The 10,093-nt window shown below is 30.7% G+C and overlaps 1 long non-coding RNA gene across 1 annotated transcript; it reads right to left on the bottom strand.

Annotated features, from left to right (window-relative positions):
- Positions 1 to 6,388: 6,388 nt before the first annotated feature.
- Positions 6,389 to 7,617, bottom strand: LOC128179789 (uncharacterized). Its single transcript, XR_008243136.1, has 3 exons — positions 7,475 to 7,617; positions 6,632 to 6,809; positions 6,389 to 6,464 (listed from the first exon to the last, which is right to left on the bottom strand). It is a non-coding gene; the product is annotated as an uncharacterized LOC128179789 (long non-coding RNA).
- Positions 7,618 to 10,093: the final 2,476 nt, after the last annotated feature.

Genomic DNA, 10,093 nt, shown 5'->3' with positions numbered 1-10,093 from the left:
CAAATCAATGTATTTGCCCTGAATGATTCTCTGTCTAATTTGTGCGTTAACATTGTGACCCAGCGAAAACTGCACAGAGTTTAATTGGGGCGGAATGCAACCTTCAATACACGCAACTGTTGCGAGTGCATTACCTGGAATGGGTGCAGCATCCAAGCCACCAGGGGCTCCTGGGGCTGCGTCACCATGAAGTGTCACTGGTGCCATCATCTGCGGAACTTCTTCGGAGAGACTCTCTGCCTGTGCGGACGATGTTCCCACGTCGCGGGTTTTTACAGTTCTCTTCCTCTTATTCTTTGGCCCCTTTGTCCCCTCAGTTTGACCTTTTTTGACCTTTGGCATGTTCGCTCAAAAAATATCCCAATTATTTTAATTTAAACTTCAAATTCAATTATTAAAACGATAAACTCATTCTTTTCACTGTTAAAATATAGAATAGGTACACATATCTAGACAAATGTCCTCGTGTTAAAGGGCTGGTCTAATGGCTAGCATCCATACCCATTTAAATCTATTCCAATCAATCTAAAATTATGTCATCGAGCGAAATAAAGTAACCGCTTTAGACTTCGATACTTGTTTGCATTGATGAATTGTTATAAATATAATAAATGCTCAAAACTATTTAAATATTTTAAAAATATTTTGGGCTCCTAAATTACCAACCTTTCTTTCCGCTGCTGTATGAAAAAGGGGAGATAATCGGGAAATAAAGTGCCTAAATACCAAACCCTATGCGATCGGATAATAAAATCCCGGACACATTATGAAGATATAAAATGAAGATGATTATTGCGGGGGAGAGCTTTGATAACGGCGCATGTTACGAGACAAGCTCAAATATGCGCTATTATTTTTAGATATTAAAATTTTGAACATGGGAGAAATTCGTTCAAGAAGGTTATGTGTACCTCATGGTATACGTTGAAAACTAACGACGAAGACAACTTTTTAAAAGAACTATAGGAACACACACAAGCAGTTGTCTTCTATGATCAGTGATCAATGATGATTCATCATTATATCAACCAGAACACATGACAGCAAAGGCTTACTCAGTAGAACGTTGTATGAATATAGTTTTCTCGATATTTTATCATGTAAATAATGAAAACACTGTTAGTATTAATTACTAGAATGTAGACGTATTTTCGCATAGTTGTTTTAATGGTGACAAAATTAAATAAATGAAAATATCTTAAGATACAATTGTACCTAAAATAGTAGGTACCTGAAAACTAATTTAATAATACATATTTATCCTTGTCACAAGTAATATTGAAACACATTAATACCTCTGAAACAAATCTAACAGTAGAGTATGAATATATAAATCTCAATTTAAACTATCATTTCTCTGCTTTAAGTCTATCGTTTGATAATTGATATGTTCTATGTAGTTAGACCGATTTCAAACTTAAAAATCAATCAATAAATCAATTAACAAGAAAAGGTGGAAGGTAAAACAAATGATTCTGAATTTTATTTATTCACAAAAAAAACTTAACATTACACAAACAAAAACAACAACATATTCTGGACTCCAGATATCAAGATGCTCACAGGGAAGGCTTGGTTTTTCCATCTGTAAAGATAAAGCGCAAGGTAGTCAAAATTTACTTTTAACATTTTAAAATCAGATAGCTTATAAAATTGATTATAAAATTTTGAGTAACACAAATTGTTACGAACAATGAAAAATATCTACATTTGTTACAGATGGTATAAGCAGATATTAATAAAGAAGAAAATATCCAGGCTTCTGAGAAAGTTAATATCATTTTTACAAATGACAATATTTACTTTAATAAAGTAAGTAAATTTTAACTTTGATGATTTCAATATTTAAATAACACATTTCTCATTACTTTTTTTTCAACCGTAATAGCTCCAGTCCCTGGAATTGTCCCATGATTCAGATGATTCTGAAGAACTCGGCCGGTATCTTTTGTAGGCATCTGATGTTGTGAACATAGTCACAGCCAGTACCAACAGGACGAGGAAAACAAACAGGCTATAGGAGAACTGCATCTTGAATACCTTAAGCAAGAAAGAAATCTAAGATATATACTTTGATTTTATGAATATCTCCACAAAGAAAGAATGCTATTCTTTTTATGATTCATCTTTTTTTTACTAGCTATACTTGGATAAGTACATAGGCTGATAGATTAAAATCTTACCTGGCAGACGTTGATCAGGACTTAACAATTCTGATAACAAACACATGGTTGTGCTCGCTTATATACCATTGCAGTTGCAGATAATTTATCCGAGTCAAAAGTCAATGAATGGAATATCTAGTAACCTTGCTTACAGATTAACTAACATGTTGTATGGTACATCTTGTACGGATGTTGCAACCTTTATTTAACCGGTATGCTTGACATGGCAATGACTGTAAAGGGGGTTTCCATTTCTTCCCCCGGAATGTTTTTCTTATATTTCTGAATTTTATTAAACATTGAATAGTGTATTTAACATTTTTCCTGTAATATGATTTCATTGAATAGGTGTGCAAGTGGGTTTTTTTTTCATTTATACCGACATTTCTCATATCAATTGGATGATAATCAAAATACGAAATGGGGGATAAACAAAATATTACTATATTTATATATGAACATATATGCGTGATACTACTACTTTTAAAATATACAAAAAATAACTTTATCGAAAAATGCAAATCATTATTCATATGCCAGAAAAATATGATTGCAATGAGATTTCACTGAAGATATACTCATGAAATAAGGAAACCTAAATTTTTAGAAGTTTGATTTTTAAAACCACTTGAAACTGAAAAAAGCACTAAAAAGAATGCAATATGTTTTTGGACATAACCAATGCCATATGCTTCATGCAGTTTTAAACAAATCATTTTTTTCATTTCAAAGCCGAAGTCAATAAAGAACGATGTAGTATGTATTCCTGGTGAAATAAATAAGTGTGAATTAAAAAAACCCTGGTGTGCCCTTATGAACTCGTGCTTACGTGCATTATCCCATATCAACTGAAAATAACAGAGGACAAAAATTAAGAAAAAAATTATCCTCAAGCTTTCTCAAATATTGTGTAAATTCAAGATGCTCTAAGAATATTGTCTATTGATGTCTATCTGAAAATGTTGTGAAATGATGTCCATAATGTAATTATTTTAATGAAGCATACTAGATTTGCTTTCAAATATATTCCAAACTGCAGAATGCTTAATAAATGTCAATTTTTTTTTGTTTATAATGGCCTTGCTTATCTGACATGGAACTGAATGTTGTCTTGCTGTGTCATCGCATGACACAGTCTGAAATAAAACATTATATACAGGATATTCCGATCTCTGTATCTTACATTGGTTTGGTAATCTGTACTTGATCCCGAAATTAGAAAAATTTCTGTTGAGAAACATTTATTACATTCCTTGACTTTTAACTGACGTTATTATTCTGCAGTATAAAAATGTATATAAGCAAATAAAACCAAATCTATCTTTATCAGAATTTCTCTTTGTCTGAAAAAAAATTCAACTGTATAATGTAAATGAAGTTTAAAAAAAATGAAGATGCGAGCTTGTATCATAATAAACCTGGAAGACTTACTAGCAGAATCAAATACCTGAAGATGGATGATTGTCACATATGAACCCACGGGGGCGTTATAAAACCAACGGGGTTTCTTTATACTATACCATTGACATCAGTCTAATAGAGAAATCCCATGAGTTTCAATAAATCAATAGATAAGACTCACAAGTTGTGCATTTTCTTTGCCAAAAGAAGTATGATTAAACTCTATTTTGAAATTTTTAGGGGACATTGGCAAAAGAAGAAAAATCTAAGAACAAAATATTGGTAAACGGGAGGGAAGGGCGGTAGCTCCCCCAGAAATTGAGCACACTTTTCTATTACGACTTCATGAATTACAATTTTGTATTAGCTTCAATGCCTCAGCCATGATATTGCAATTATACCTACAAAATATTCTATTAGATAGCAGTCAGAGTTGATTTTAAATTCAAAGAGCTTGAAAAATAATACACATACCAACCGCTACAACAAAGAGTAAAAAAACACAACCCCCCCCCCCAAAAAAAAAAACAAACTAAAACCAACGTTTTTGTAAAAGGCAACCTCAACCGACAATATGGTTAAAGTGTTACTGTGTTTGATAACTAGTTGCAGCATTTCTCACGCAATTCATATCTTGTATTTTTCTAATGATGGGGAAACAGTTGTATTTTGCGGTAACTCCATGATGTAAGTTATGTATTCGTTGTCTGTTTTGATATTTCAACATGTCAATTGTAATGAAATACAAATTCACTATTTCAAACTATATAAACTTCCTATTAGGGAATATTTCAGAGTTCAAATACTACAGAGAACAAAATAAGAATGCTTTAGGATACAGAATGCGAATGTTTTTCTCTCGAAAATGCGACATGATATTCGCAACGGAAAATAACGTTTTCAAAAAGTGTGATTCAGAAAAAAATAAAAAATGTAATGTATACTTAAATATAGAGATGTAAGCACCAGCCTACAATGCCTTAATGAAGCTACGCCATGCAAATGATGTATAACTTGCATTAGTATGCAGTACACATACTTACATATATATGCCGATATAAAAGAATTCATACGAAGGACGAAGACAAAACTTAAAGACTCAAGAAAAAAACGTCATGAAGTGGTGAAACGCAAATATCCTTACCTTATGCTAACAGATGTTATCTTAAGAGGTTACAATCAATATGAAATGAATGTTTTAAATTTGAATTGAGAAAGGAAGGTATTTCAAAGTACGTATTTTTCTTGTTATCAACACATATGTCGCATTAATTTTGGATAGTTCCGATAGTTCCTTGTATTTCTTTGCAATGTATTGTACTTATGGTATAAATATAGCCTTGAATCAAAACAGGGTAACACGTATCTAAATTTCGTTTAACCGTTTAATGTCAATGCATTCAGTTGCACATTTAAAGCCTTCAGTAGTGTTGCATTTAAGATGACGTTTCCCCATTTGATATAATATTTTGGTAAACAATATGAATGCCAGTGTAAGTAAAAAGGTCTAAATACAAAGTTAACAAAATCTTTAATGCAATATACAGTAAAACACGGTTATAGCGAACACGATTTTAATGAATTGACGCTTACAGCGAAGTGAATTTAATTCCCCAAGACTCTATTTCATGTTGTAATCTTGACGGATATAACGAATTACGCTTATTACGAAGTTAAATTACCCGTCCATGGGACTTCGTTATAAGCGTGTTTTACTGTATATTGTCTAGTCATTGGGTAAGACTTTGAATAATTCATGTCGGGAAAAAAATTGTGCTCGGTAGATTTATGAAACAGATAAATGAATTTAGTTATACTATACATGATATGAACATTTTTAAACGTTATGTATAGTTTTAAATAACGAATTTAATGATAATATTGCTAAATAAATATTAAGTTAATGTATTCAATTTCATTTTTTTCTATCTATATTCATATTCTTAAATGAAGAAATTAAATTTAAACAACAAACCTTTTTTGACATATAATATTTCTAAGAAAATGGGTAACAACACTGAATATAAAAACGCTAAGTTAATTTTGTAAAAAAGCAGAATATATTGCTATTTAAATACTTATTTCAGATCCAAAAAACCCCTAAATTTCTTATTTAAACATGAAAAAGTACGACCGTGTTTTCAGTTCAGCAAACTGAAAACTTTGGTTTTATAAAAAATATATATGTTATTTGTTGCAGATTATAAAATGCTGGTATATATCAAACCCAAAATTAATACGATATGTGCTTTTGCGTCATTGATGAACCTTATATTATACAATTAAGAAATTGAATTTAAAAATGGAATCGTGGAATCATCTGTTCGTGGCTTTCGTAAGTATTCCTTTCCCAAGAATTTTCATCCTCACAAATGTTTATTCAGGCATTTGTTTAATTTTCATTAAGATCATCCTGATTGCACGAATTAACGTTTCTACAAACCAGGGAAATTTTGGTTATCAAATAATAGTGACCCGCACGAATAAAAATGGTTTCACAGCAGTTTTCATTTAATTTTTATCTTTTAAACGTAACCACCGTCAAAATTATGAATATTCAGGGGTAAAACACCAAATATCGTATGTAGGCATTATAATTAGTGATCAGTGTGATACATTTGAATATTCAAAGAATCTATATAGATCTTTTGTGTAAAACGTCCGTTTCCCTCTTACATACACAAAGTAAATGACGGTAAACGTTAAAATATACTAATTCAGTTTCAACTAATCAGCCCCTTCTTTATCACCGATATATTTTAATAAAGGATAAAATAAAAAATTCTTTTATTCATCAGTCTTTATTGATATTCACAGATGATGTAGAAACTTATATTTGTAACAATCCGAATAACCGAAACCAAGAAAGGTGGAAACCGAAGTCAAAGGAACCACTGTCTGAAAGTAGAAGTAACGTATCATAAACCTCTGATTTTATATATGTCTAATGATTAATTGATTGACATTTTTAAAAATATAACAGAAATATTGACATTACATTGTTAAAGTGCTAATTAACTAGATTTTGATATAGATTTTAAAAAATTTTAGAAAGCAGAACTTACGAATTTTAATCGCCAAAGCTCCATGAGTTGTCATATGAGCCATAATATTTCCAGTATCGTCTGGGTTTCCACCAGTATCTATAGGCTTCTGATGAGGTGAACATAGTCACAGCCAGAACCAACAGGACGAGGAATACAAACAGGCTAAAGGAGAGCTGCATGTTGATTGCCAAGCAAGCTGTAAAACATAAAACAAAGACAAAATGCAATATTTTAGTGAAGAAAAGTTATCATCTAATAATTTAATTCTGATATTAACGCCTCATTTGATTGGCTAAACAAATTCATATATATCGTATAACATAACTTGCCTACGCCACAATACGACGCACGTGCGAAGCGTATTAATCCACTTGACGTTACGTTTAAATGTTGTACAAATTGACATATTTTAACAAATTAATGGGCCTTATTTTATGATTTAAATAGTTCTTTAAATTATAAGGAATAAATTTAATTTATAGCTATATTATACGAGTATATAACATAACTTTGAACAGTATAAAGCGTAAAAGTTATGTTTTATCGTATAACGTAGGTAGAAATTAAATTCATTCCTTAAATAAAGATGGTTCCATCTTAGCCCTTATCTAAATAAGATATCAAAATAAAAATTTGGACCGATTATTTAATTAACTAACAGTATTACAAGACGGCTTACATTTCATAATAATCTAGGTTTGAGCTTAAAGTTGAATTTTTAATTTGCTTGAACAATTGAATGTTGATTGCTAAACACATTATATTTCCAAAATGCACTGAAGCAATAAACATTATTCCGAAAAAGTTGAATGTAACATCAAAGATAATAATGAATATATATAAAAATTCGAGCACTCTTACCTGTATTCCAAATGATCAGGATTTTTCTGATGCACGGAGATTGTTTCGCTCACTTATATAACACTGTCCAGCTTGTTAAGTTAAATGTCACTGCATGAATGAAATATTTTCGATATTCTCGGTATAATTTCGAATAATGACGTCACTAGATGACCTCTACAATTATGTAAAACACAAAAGATTTAAGATAAGACAACTAAGTTTTTGGTACTAGTATGTGAAAACCAAAGTTTTTGTATCGGCTTGTTATTCAATCAAACTCTTTACTAGATTTAAATTAGTTGAAAAAAAAATGACATCACCTGTTTAAATGAACATCTAAGAAATATTCATCGGCTTCGTACATACAATTTAGCAGAGATACTTGTTGATATTGGCATTGGATGTGACAATCTGAAAGATTTTACGCTGTTAATCCAAAATTATTGTTTTCATTTGAATAAACTACCTTATATCGAAATTAAAGTGGTATTATATCCCCGACCTACGACTAAAAAATGCCTGTAATTGTTTTAAACCAGAATTTGTATTTGAGGTAAAACAGATGGTTGGAAATTAAGATTGCTCTTATTTTTAGTGTTTGATATAAATTCTCTGTTATATAAAAGCGTATTTGTTCTTTATTCTCCTTGATTTAAAGATATTCACATCTTGATTTTGGCTTCGTACTAATTTTAAACGGAAGTTAGGTAGATATGAAAATTTCAAACGGTGAATAGATTGTTTAATCATATTTTCAAATTTCAAAGTCTATCTTCGAATGTAACCAGCTTTTTTTATTTTCTGACAGCATTGATAAGTTAAATTGTAACACATATTGTTGCAAAATTATTTAATCTAATTCATTTAATTCTTCAAGGTTGTTGGTAGCAAGGGACCGTACATTTATTTATAAGTAAGTTTCTGTTTTAAATACAAATGTGTATCAACGTTTCACTCAACCTTGACCTTTTCTGTATGCTAATATGGCACACCTCAGGTGTTTGTTTTACTTTACATTTTTATGCATATGTTTTAGTGTGGTACCTTCGAATTTAATTTCGTGGGTTATACAAAGAAGCTGTAGAGGGAATATTTATCAATCTAATATGAACAATGTACTTAAAGGTATATGTGGCGTATTTTTTGATGCTCAGAAATATTTAATTGATTGATTAATTTAAATAAGGTTATATAAAGATATATCTTCACAATAAATTACACAAAATTTTTTATAATTCAGGTTAAAAAGATATAGAAATGAATAAATAATTTTTATAATTATTATGGAGTCAATAATAAATCCAGCATTTGAATAAACCCCGTCTTAAAGCTGCCATGTGATACCACACTCAATCTATTGCAAAAACAATGGCGACGACGAGAAATATAGATATACCGTTAAGTTTGACAGATTTGGCAATGGACGAAAAAAGAGACAGACTGACAAGGATGGGAACAAAGGGAAGATTGTCATCGGAGACCATGTAGAATGAAAGAATAGGAATTATAGCCAAATTAAACTTAAGTTTACATCATGAAGTTGTAGGGGTTTTGCTAGTCAAGAATAAATAAACATTTCAGTACATGCATCCCTGAGGGACAGGGGGTACTCACTCATTTTACCGTGTCGTTGATGCTAAAATCGTGTTTCATCGTTATTACACATAATAAGCAATTCATACCTCTCTACATTAATGAATAACGGAATAATAATGCTTCAGGTATCATCTGATATAAGAATCATCTAATTCAAGACATGGAAAACGTGATTCTAATTTGAAAACAAACGGTTCTTCCATCGTGTTTTCAATACTAGGTTTTCCCGCACTCATGCACAGTGGCGTTACAAATGGCAGATCACATTAATATTCATGAGACATAGCGAAGTTTAGAGACAAACAACGAAAGAAAGAACATGTTTTTCAAAAAATGAAAACAAAATACATATAATTATCTAAATGAATAATTTTGATAATAAATACATGAGTATGTTCTAAATGTTTAAATTATGTCAGCTTGTTAACTGTATTATCAATATAGAATATTAGCTTCTGAAAAGACGTATTAATCAAATTTTTAAGCCATACGGTATATCAATTAATATCAAAAATGAGACATTTAATAAACGTAACAAATGGTTGTGCAATAATTATTAAGAAGTCGTTAATCCACGTATGTCCGTTTGAATTTTAATCGTACACATAGACATAAACGTTTTGCTTTATCAAAAGTTCATAGAAGATATAAATTTACAAATGTAGAGAAATCCCATTAATGTGAGTTTCAATATATTAATACTAGATAAGACTCACAAGTTGTGCATTTTCTTTGCCAAAAGAAGTATGATTTATTTAACTCTATTTTTTTTTTGATATTTTTAGGGGACACTAGCAGAAGATAAAAAGCTGAGAACAAATCATTTGTAAGCAGTGGAGGAAAGGGCAGTAGCTTCCCCAGAAACTGAGCCCACCTTTCAATTACGACTTCATGAATTCATTTTGTATTATAGCTTCAATACCCCCGCCTTAATATTGCAATTATACTTACAAAACATTCTATTAGATAGCAGTCAGATTTGATTTTCAACTAAAAATAAAACATAAACGAACCGCTACACCAAAGAGTAAATAAAACACA

The sequence above is a fragment of the Crassostrea angulata genome, chromosome 4 (assembly GCF_025612915.1).
Source record: "Crassostrea angulata isolate pt1a10 chromosome 4, ASM2561291v2, whole genome shotgun sequence".
Lineage (NCBI taxonomy): Eukaryota > Metazoa > Mollusca > Bivalvia > Ostreida > Ostreidae > Magallana > Magallana angulata.
This window is presented reverse-complemented; position numbering and strand designations above follow the sequence as displayed.